This window comes from Apium graveolens, chromosome 10 (genome assembly GCF_009905375.1).
Source record: "Apium graveolens cultivar Ventura chromosome 10, ASM990537v1, whole genome shotgun sequence".
Classification (NCBI taxonomy): domain Eukaryota; kingdom Viridiplantae; phylum Streptophyta; class Magnoliopsida; order Apiales; family Apiaceae; genus Apium; species Apium graveolens.
The window spans coordinates 196637598-196644996 of record NC_133656.1 but is presented as its reverse complement, the minus strand read 5'-3'; the positions used below and the strand labels follow the sequence as shown (position 1 = coordinate 196644996).

Below are 7399 nucleotides of genomic sequence, written 5' to 3'. Positions count from 1 at the left end.
TAACACCATAGTTAGCCAGAGAATCGATCTTCATAGACAATGCCTTTATCTAGCAGTGATAGCCATAGCTGTATCAACCTCAAGAACTCCTACTACCTTGCCCCATGGACATCTCTGGGTTGGATACTGATATTCATTAGCAGCCATCAGTTTAATTAGATCATAAGCTTCCTCATAGCTCTTTGCCCATAATGCTCCACCTGCTGCTGTATCGAGCATGGGTCTGGACTGTGCCCCCAACCCATTGTAAAAACAATTGATGATCATCCAATCAGGCATTCCATGATGAGGACACTTCCTAAGTATCTCCTTGTAGCACTCCCAAGCTTCACACAAAGATTCTCCCATTGGCTGCGCAAATTGAGTAATAACATTTCTGAATGCAGCTGTCTTCGCCATAGGGAAGAATTTAGTGAGAAACTTTTGAGCAAGATCTTCCCAAGTAGTAATCAAACCAGCTGGTAGAGAGTGTAACCAGCTCTTAGCCTTGTCCCTCAGAGAGAATGGGAAAAGTCTCAGCTTAATAGCATTTTCAGAAACACCATTGAACCTGAAGGTGTCGCAGATCTCAATGAAATCCCTAATGTGCGTAACTGGATTGAATTCCGCACCCATTGAATTATGTCAGGCTTGATCTCAAAGGTATTAGCTGTGATAGCTGGCCTGCCAATGCTAGATTGAATGTCATTGATCTTGGGTTGAGAAAAATCCATCAAGGCTTTCGTTCGTGCTGTTGGATCTCCCATTATAATGAGTACCTGAAACACAAACAAATAAACCGTGAAAGTAAAAGAATCTGAGTTAGTGAACTTTAACGACCACTGATGACAAGCACATAAACTAAAAATTAACACCGAGTCCCCGGCAGCGGCGCCAAAAACTTGTTAGGGCAAAAACACGCGCTAATATTTACGCAAGTATACGGGTTCGCAAGTAGTATAAGATATAAATCAGATTCGTTCCCACAGAGACTGGTTTAGGTTAAATTCAATTTATGCACCTATTCAACAATATATGGTTAAGGCTCAATGCTAAGACTAATAACAAATTGGGTTTTTATTAAACTAAGAGATTATATTAAATAACTTTAACTAAGAGAATTGAGGTTGAATTAATATATATGACAAACATAGGATTCTAACTTCATTACTACTTCATTCAATAGCCTTTTCATTCTTAACCTTAGCATGTGATGGTGATGACACTAATCAGATAACACGAAACTGATAAACGCCAACTTTCATTGCACGAGTACCATTCTACCAGACATCCACAAAAGAGATAGAAGCTGAATAGGCACCAATTATATTGAGACCCTATATATCTATAGAATTTGACAACATAACGGTTTAAGCATAAGTAATCCATAATGATTACATAGGGCAAGTAAAACGGTTAGAGTTACCCACTAATCATGCATACAATACATGAACCTATGCTAGCATGGCAAGTTCTAAACCTCTATATTCACTGTCGCTTCAATAGAGATTAACACGCTATCTTATATGTTAGCTACGCACATAAGACGAATAAGCACAACCAATACTAGGATATCATACAATCACCACATACCAAGATATCAAAACAATTAACTATTGAAATCCATAAGTAAATCCTCTAGAATCCCATGATAACGATTAATTCATAATCAAACTCAGCGTCACCATGGGTTCCAATGAAAGCATGGTATAAACAAGGTCTTAATAAATTGAATAATAATTAAAGTACGAATAAACGAGATCTAGGTTCAACAAGAACGAAAACGAGCATCCAAAGTTACAACTAATCCATAGAATCACAAGTTAAAAATAAGATCTTCTTTTTCGGAGTTGTTTTGTGCTTTTAGGTCTTCTCCTTGGTATCACAATCTTCCTGGATGATAAAAACCCTTTTTTTAAGTATATATACGCCCATATTGGACTTGGACCCTTAAAATCCTCAAATTCCAGTCAAAAAAGGCTTTTTCAGCGAAGTCAGCCGCGCATCAACACGCGGCCGCCTCCACCAGTAGGCGGGCACCTCCACCAGCAGGCGGGCGCCTCCACCAGTAGGCGGGCGCCTGCAGCCTATCTGGAAAAATTCTGATGAATCTTGTTTTGGCCATAACTTGAGTTCTACTCGTCAGAATTAGGCGATTCAACTGCCCACGCGAAGTTAACGAGATTATATACAACTTGACAATGGAATTGGATTCCAATTATGATCACTTTTTATCATATTTCCTTTAAAAACTCTTTTCTTCATTTAACTGATACCTGAAATGCAATAACACAAAAACACATCAAAATACCAACAACTTGAGTCCAAAATACCAATTTAAGTTTGTAATAAAGCGTTCCAAGTGGATATAAAATCCATTTATCAATAGGAGAGGCATCTCAGGAAGCTGTCAACTTCGTGAAAGAAGATTGATTTCTTGTTATGATAAGAAACAACCTCAAATCCAACAACTCTGTGAACACTCTATGACAAGGCACCTTAACACCAAGTATCATTACTTAGAGATCATGTCTTTTAGTCAAAGAATTACTTGCAGAAACACTTATTAAATCACTTGTTAAAATTAATCTTTTAAGACTGGTTTGTAAGTGTGGAATATCATTCATTGCATATTAGCTGTAAATCCCATTTGTAACGAATTTTTCATATAAGTTCACAAGTATTAAATCTTCAATATTTAAAGGACTTGTGAATTTATCAGTAATATAATACCACGTACTTAGTGCTACTATCTTGATTATCATGATTATAATGTCATATACATTTGTGGTAGTTAAGTATTATAGCATTAAGTTTGAATATTATCTTAATTTATTTAAATTATTATGGTAGACAACTTCATTCCCTATAAGTCTCATAATTTAAATTACATTAAAATAATATGCAACATTGTTATTTGTATCTTGTACGAATAATTGTGATACTTTTAGTATTAGTGATATTATTTAGAATTTTTGTTCTAAGTAATCAATGCTTATTTCTAAAAACACTGATATTGAAAGTTGAAGTATTTTCTAAGTCATGTGTATAAAACTCTCAATATTTTATATGCTTAGAAAATATTTTAAAATTACTAATTATCCAGAGAATGATTACCATGTATATAAGTCATATATTCTATTGGTGATTATTCAAGGATAATTATAAAAATATTTAAGTGCTAATATCTACCTTATAGATATTGTTAGGTCACACAACACTGTAGAAGGGGGTTTAATACAGTGTTAATACAATCAAATCGATTTAACACAAGTATGTAACAAAGATAAAGTATATTGAATAAATTCTGTTACAATAAGAACTGTTGTTCTCTCTCAGTGATGAACAAATATCACTAAGAGCTGCTAGGTTACAATGTATAATCTTCTCGATAATAATAACACATATAGTGTAAACCCTAAGTCTGTGTTTATATAGTACACAGTTACAAGATAACTTCTAATTGATATGGAATACAATTCTATCTCCTAAAATATATCATTCAGATATCTTTTACAAGTCTTCCAGTCTTCTAACTCTTTCCATGCATATCTTCTTTTGTTTTAGTCTCGATCTTCTACTGTAAATCAGCTTCCTTCCTTATATGAAAGTCTTCCCGCACTTAAGATCTTATATGACCTTAAGTTCTGATATTAAGTTCTGACTTCCAGTAAGTCCTGATTTCAGTAAGTCCTGATATGTCATGTTTGTTAAGATCTGAAAACTAAACATGAATCATATTAGACATGACATCTCAAATATATCTAACAATCTCCCCCAACTTGTAAATTATGCAAAATATACAAGTTAATAGATTTGATGATGTCAAAAACATTTAAGTACAAATGCAATAAGAGTTTAATTAGATAACTAACTACAACTTACAATCCTTGTAGCTTTTACCAATCTCACTGAGTCAATCTGAATCCATAATGATTCTTGACAAAGCTTGATATCAGTTTTTCTTTTTTACTTCTCAGGACTTGAGAGAGTGTAGTCTTGACTTGCTTCATCTCTTCATTTTGACTCCCAATCTGATAGATTGATGTCCTTAAAGCAGAGATATGGTTTCTTTATAAACCATCATTCAGTCTTATTACCCTAGGATGAGAAGAATCTTCATTGTAGCACATATATTTCTCATTCAGTAACACTTCAAGCTTAGCAGAATCCTTCTTCATTGGAGTTTCACTTCATCATTTTCAATAATATTAGGAATGAATTCTGTAACTCTTGAACCAGAAATTCTTGCTTTATCTCTGATGGTCTTCAATATGAAGTTTGACCATCTCCTGATAATATCAGACTTTACCTCTAAAAGGTAATGAAAGAATTGAAGTTCTTTCAATGATTTGTTCAGCACATCTGATTCTGATATCTGATATATCCTTCCATCTTCAAGAAATAGAATCAGATTTTCCTTGATATTATGCTTGTCATGAGCATCCAGTACCACTTGAACAGAGATAACCTTATCAAGGTGTTTCTGTGTAACATCTTCAAGAGGTCTGTCAGTCAATAGAAATGGATCTCTAGTAGCAACTTCAACTCCTGTTTTGATCTTAGCTTTATCAGAACCTAGTCCAGCCCTGTCTCATGGTTCTCTAGCATTTAACCCAATAGTCATGAAAGTAGACAGCAATTGGCTTTTCTTTGGATCTGATGGTTTGACATTTTTCCACAGAAGTTTCTTTTTATCAGCTACTTCCATCTTGTCTAAATCAACTTGAGCACTGTCAGAGGTTGACTTGATGATTTTATCAAAACTTGTTGTTTCTGTTATAGATTGCACTTCTTCACTCTGAACAACTTGAGCCTTGTCAGAGGTTGTCTTGAATTCTTCAGTAATCTTCTTTCTTTTCAGAGTTTGAACATCTTTATCTTCAGCAAGAATATCATCAGTAACTTGAACATTTTGCACACAGGTTTTATCAGGATTTGAGAAATTTTCATCTCCCGTGGCTTGATCGGTTCATCAACTTTTCCTTTCCCTTTCTCTTTGGGATCAATCTCAGATTGTGATCTTGTTTTGGGCTTTGATGCCTCAGTATGTGACTTCTCCTTGATCACAATGCCTTTTACCTTAGGCCTTGAAGGTTTCTTTGCAACAAAAGCTTCTGGCTTTAGATTTTTCTTTTCAGCTTTAAATCTAGCTTCTTCCTCCTTGAGATTTTCCAAATCCATTCCTGGATTATGTTTTAGAAACAATTTTCTAGCAATTTCCTCATCAAGTGTCTGAATCTTGGGATCCTTGTAGTAGACAGTAGTCTGCTTTCCCTTGAGCTTCAGAGTTTGCATGAACTTATGAGAATCTTGACTTCCACCTTGTATCAGAACATCAGGCTTTGTCATCAAATTTTGCTCATCAGAACTTTATATCAGATTTTGAGTTTCAGTACTTGCTATCAAATTTTGAGTTTGAGCAGCTTCAGAACTTGTCTTCTTTTGAATAGAAGATCTGCTTGCATCAGTAATTAGTTTCCTTGAAGAAACCTTGCTGCTCTGCTCTTTTCCTTGAACTTGACCTCTACCCCGGCTAGGGTTTCCCTGGTCATCAGCTTCATCATCTTTCTCTTTCAGTATTTGATCATTAGAGCATTTGGAATTAACTATTTTCTCCCCCTTTTGGCAACATCTGATAGTAGGAGTGAGAAGAAGTTCCACTGAAGATTGAATATCATTCAATTGAGCCTGTTGAGAAGCTTGATTAGCCAGGACCTCAGAAATTTGGGCCTGTTACTTCTCTTGAGCTTTCTCAATTGCTTCTATTTTCTCAAGTGTAGGTCTGATAATCCTTGTTTTGTCAAGCTTGATTTGCATATCTAGCTTGTTAAATGATTCTTTTAATGTATCAGCCTTTACTTGAGTTTGAGAATGGAGACCTTGAAGGTTCTTGGTAGATAGAGCAGTGATCTTGAGCTGTGTCTTGATATCAGAATTTATCACAAGCTAATCAGCTTTAGCAATGTGCTCTGTCAGAACTTTAGAGCTTGGAATGAAATCAGAATCATTCCACTTCTTGGTCCACTCTATTTCTCTATGAGTTACATCCCAAGGTACAGGAGCATCCTGTTCAACAATTTTCTTGACCAATGCTTCCTTTCCAAGTACAGGAGCAGGAGTATGAACAGAAATACTGTCTTCAGAACTTGAAGAAAACTCAGTATATTCTGACAGCACTAGAGTGTGTGAAGCAACTGGAGATTCAGGAATGACTTCATCTGGATTCTGAGCATCAGTATTTATCTTCAGAATAGGTGTTGTTGGAATAGATGGTATCTCAGCATCAGCATTTAAAATTGGAGAATGAGTTGGAGATGTCTGACCTGCTGTAGGAGCTTCCAAATACAGAATAGTAGGAGTGTGCAGCCTATTGATGTCAATTTCAGGACTTAAGCCTGAATCTTCAACTGTAATGTCTTCATGAAGAGGAGAGACTGGAGGTGTAACCACTGTATCAGGAACAGTGTCTTGGTCTTTAGCTGGAGGTGGCAGAGATTCAATGATAATTGGATTTGAGATCAGAGATTCCTGATCCCTTCCCTCTGCTTCTTCAGTATTCTCTGATGGAGGCTTAGCCAAATGCCTCTTAGCCCTCATTTTCTTTAATCTCCTTGCAAATGAAAGAGTTGCTTTATCATCAGAGTTTACAGTTCTCCTTCTCTTTAAGGTATCAGAACCTTCAGCTGCAGGTGTTGGTTTGAAATATGTCCTGATGCTGGGTTGAGTTGGTTGAGGTTGAGAAGTTTGAGGTGTTTGTGTAGTTGTGGTAGGTGTTGATGGAGGTTGGGTTGGTTGGATATCAGTATATATGGAGGTGTAGGTGTTTGGGTCAGAGTTTACCAAAAACTGTTTGACAGATTTAGGAATTTGGAGGGGTCTCAAAATAGTTTTCTTATTATCAGTAGATAATAAGTCAGTAAATGCTCTCTTAGCAAGTTTAAAAGGTGAAATTAACTCACTTGCAAGTTGTGGTGCATCAGAGCAACAAAAACTGTATAATAGCTGACAGAATCTAGCAAAATAGACGGTATTTCTATCTTCTGTCATCCTATCACCAATAAAGCCTAGTACAACACTAGCATAATCAAAATGAGATTGAGTAATTAAAGCATACCCAATTTGCTGACTTAGGATAGGAATGGCATCAAAATTGGAACACTTGTTTGCAAAGGTTCTTGTGATGCAGTCAAAGAAGAAACTCCATTCCCTCCTTATGTACGGTGTCTTCAATTGGACCAGCTTTGCCAATGTTTTCTCATAGCCCAGATTGGCCATTAGCTGTTAAAGAGTTGGCTCTTCAACTGTCGAATATGTGCAGTTTTCGGGTAGATGAAGTGCTTGTCTAACTGTGGCCAAAGTCACCACATGGGCATCCTCCCCTGTAGTAAAGATAATACTTGGGGATCCATTGGCACCA

The 7399-nt window shown here is 36.1% G+C and overlaps 1 non-coding gene across 1 annotated transcript; it reads left to right on the top strand.

Moving 5' to 3' along the window:
* Positions 1 to 277: 277 nt before the first annotated feature.
* LOC141694759 (small nucleolar RNA R71) lies at positions 278 to 384 on the top strand. Its single transcript, XR_012564043.1, has one exon. It is a non-coding gene; the product is annotated as a small nucleolar RNA R71 (small nucleolar RNA).
* The last annotated feature ends 7015 nt before the right edge of the window (positions 385 to 7399 follow it).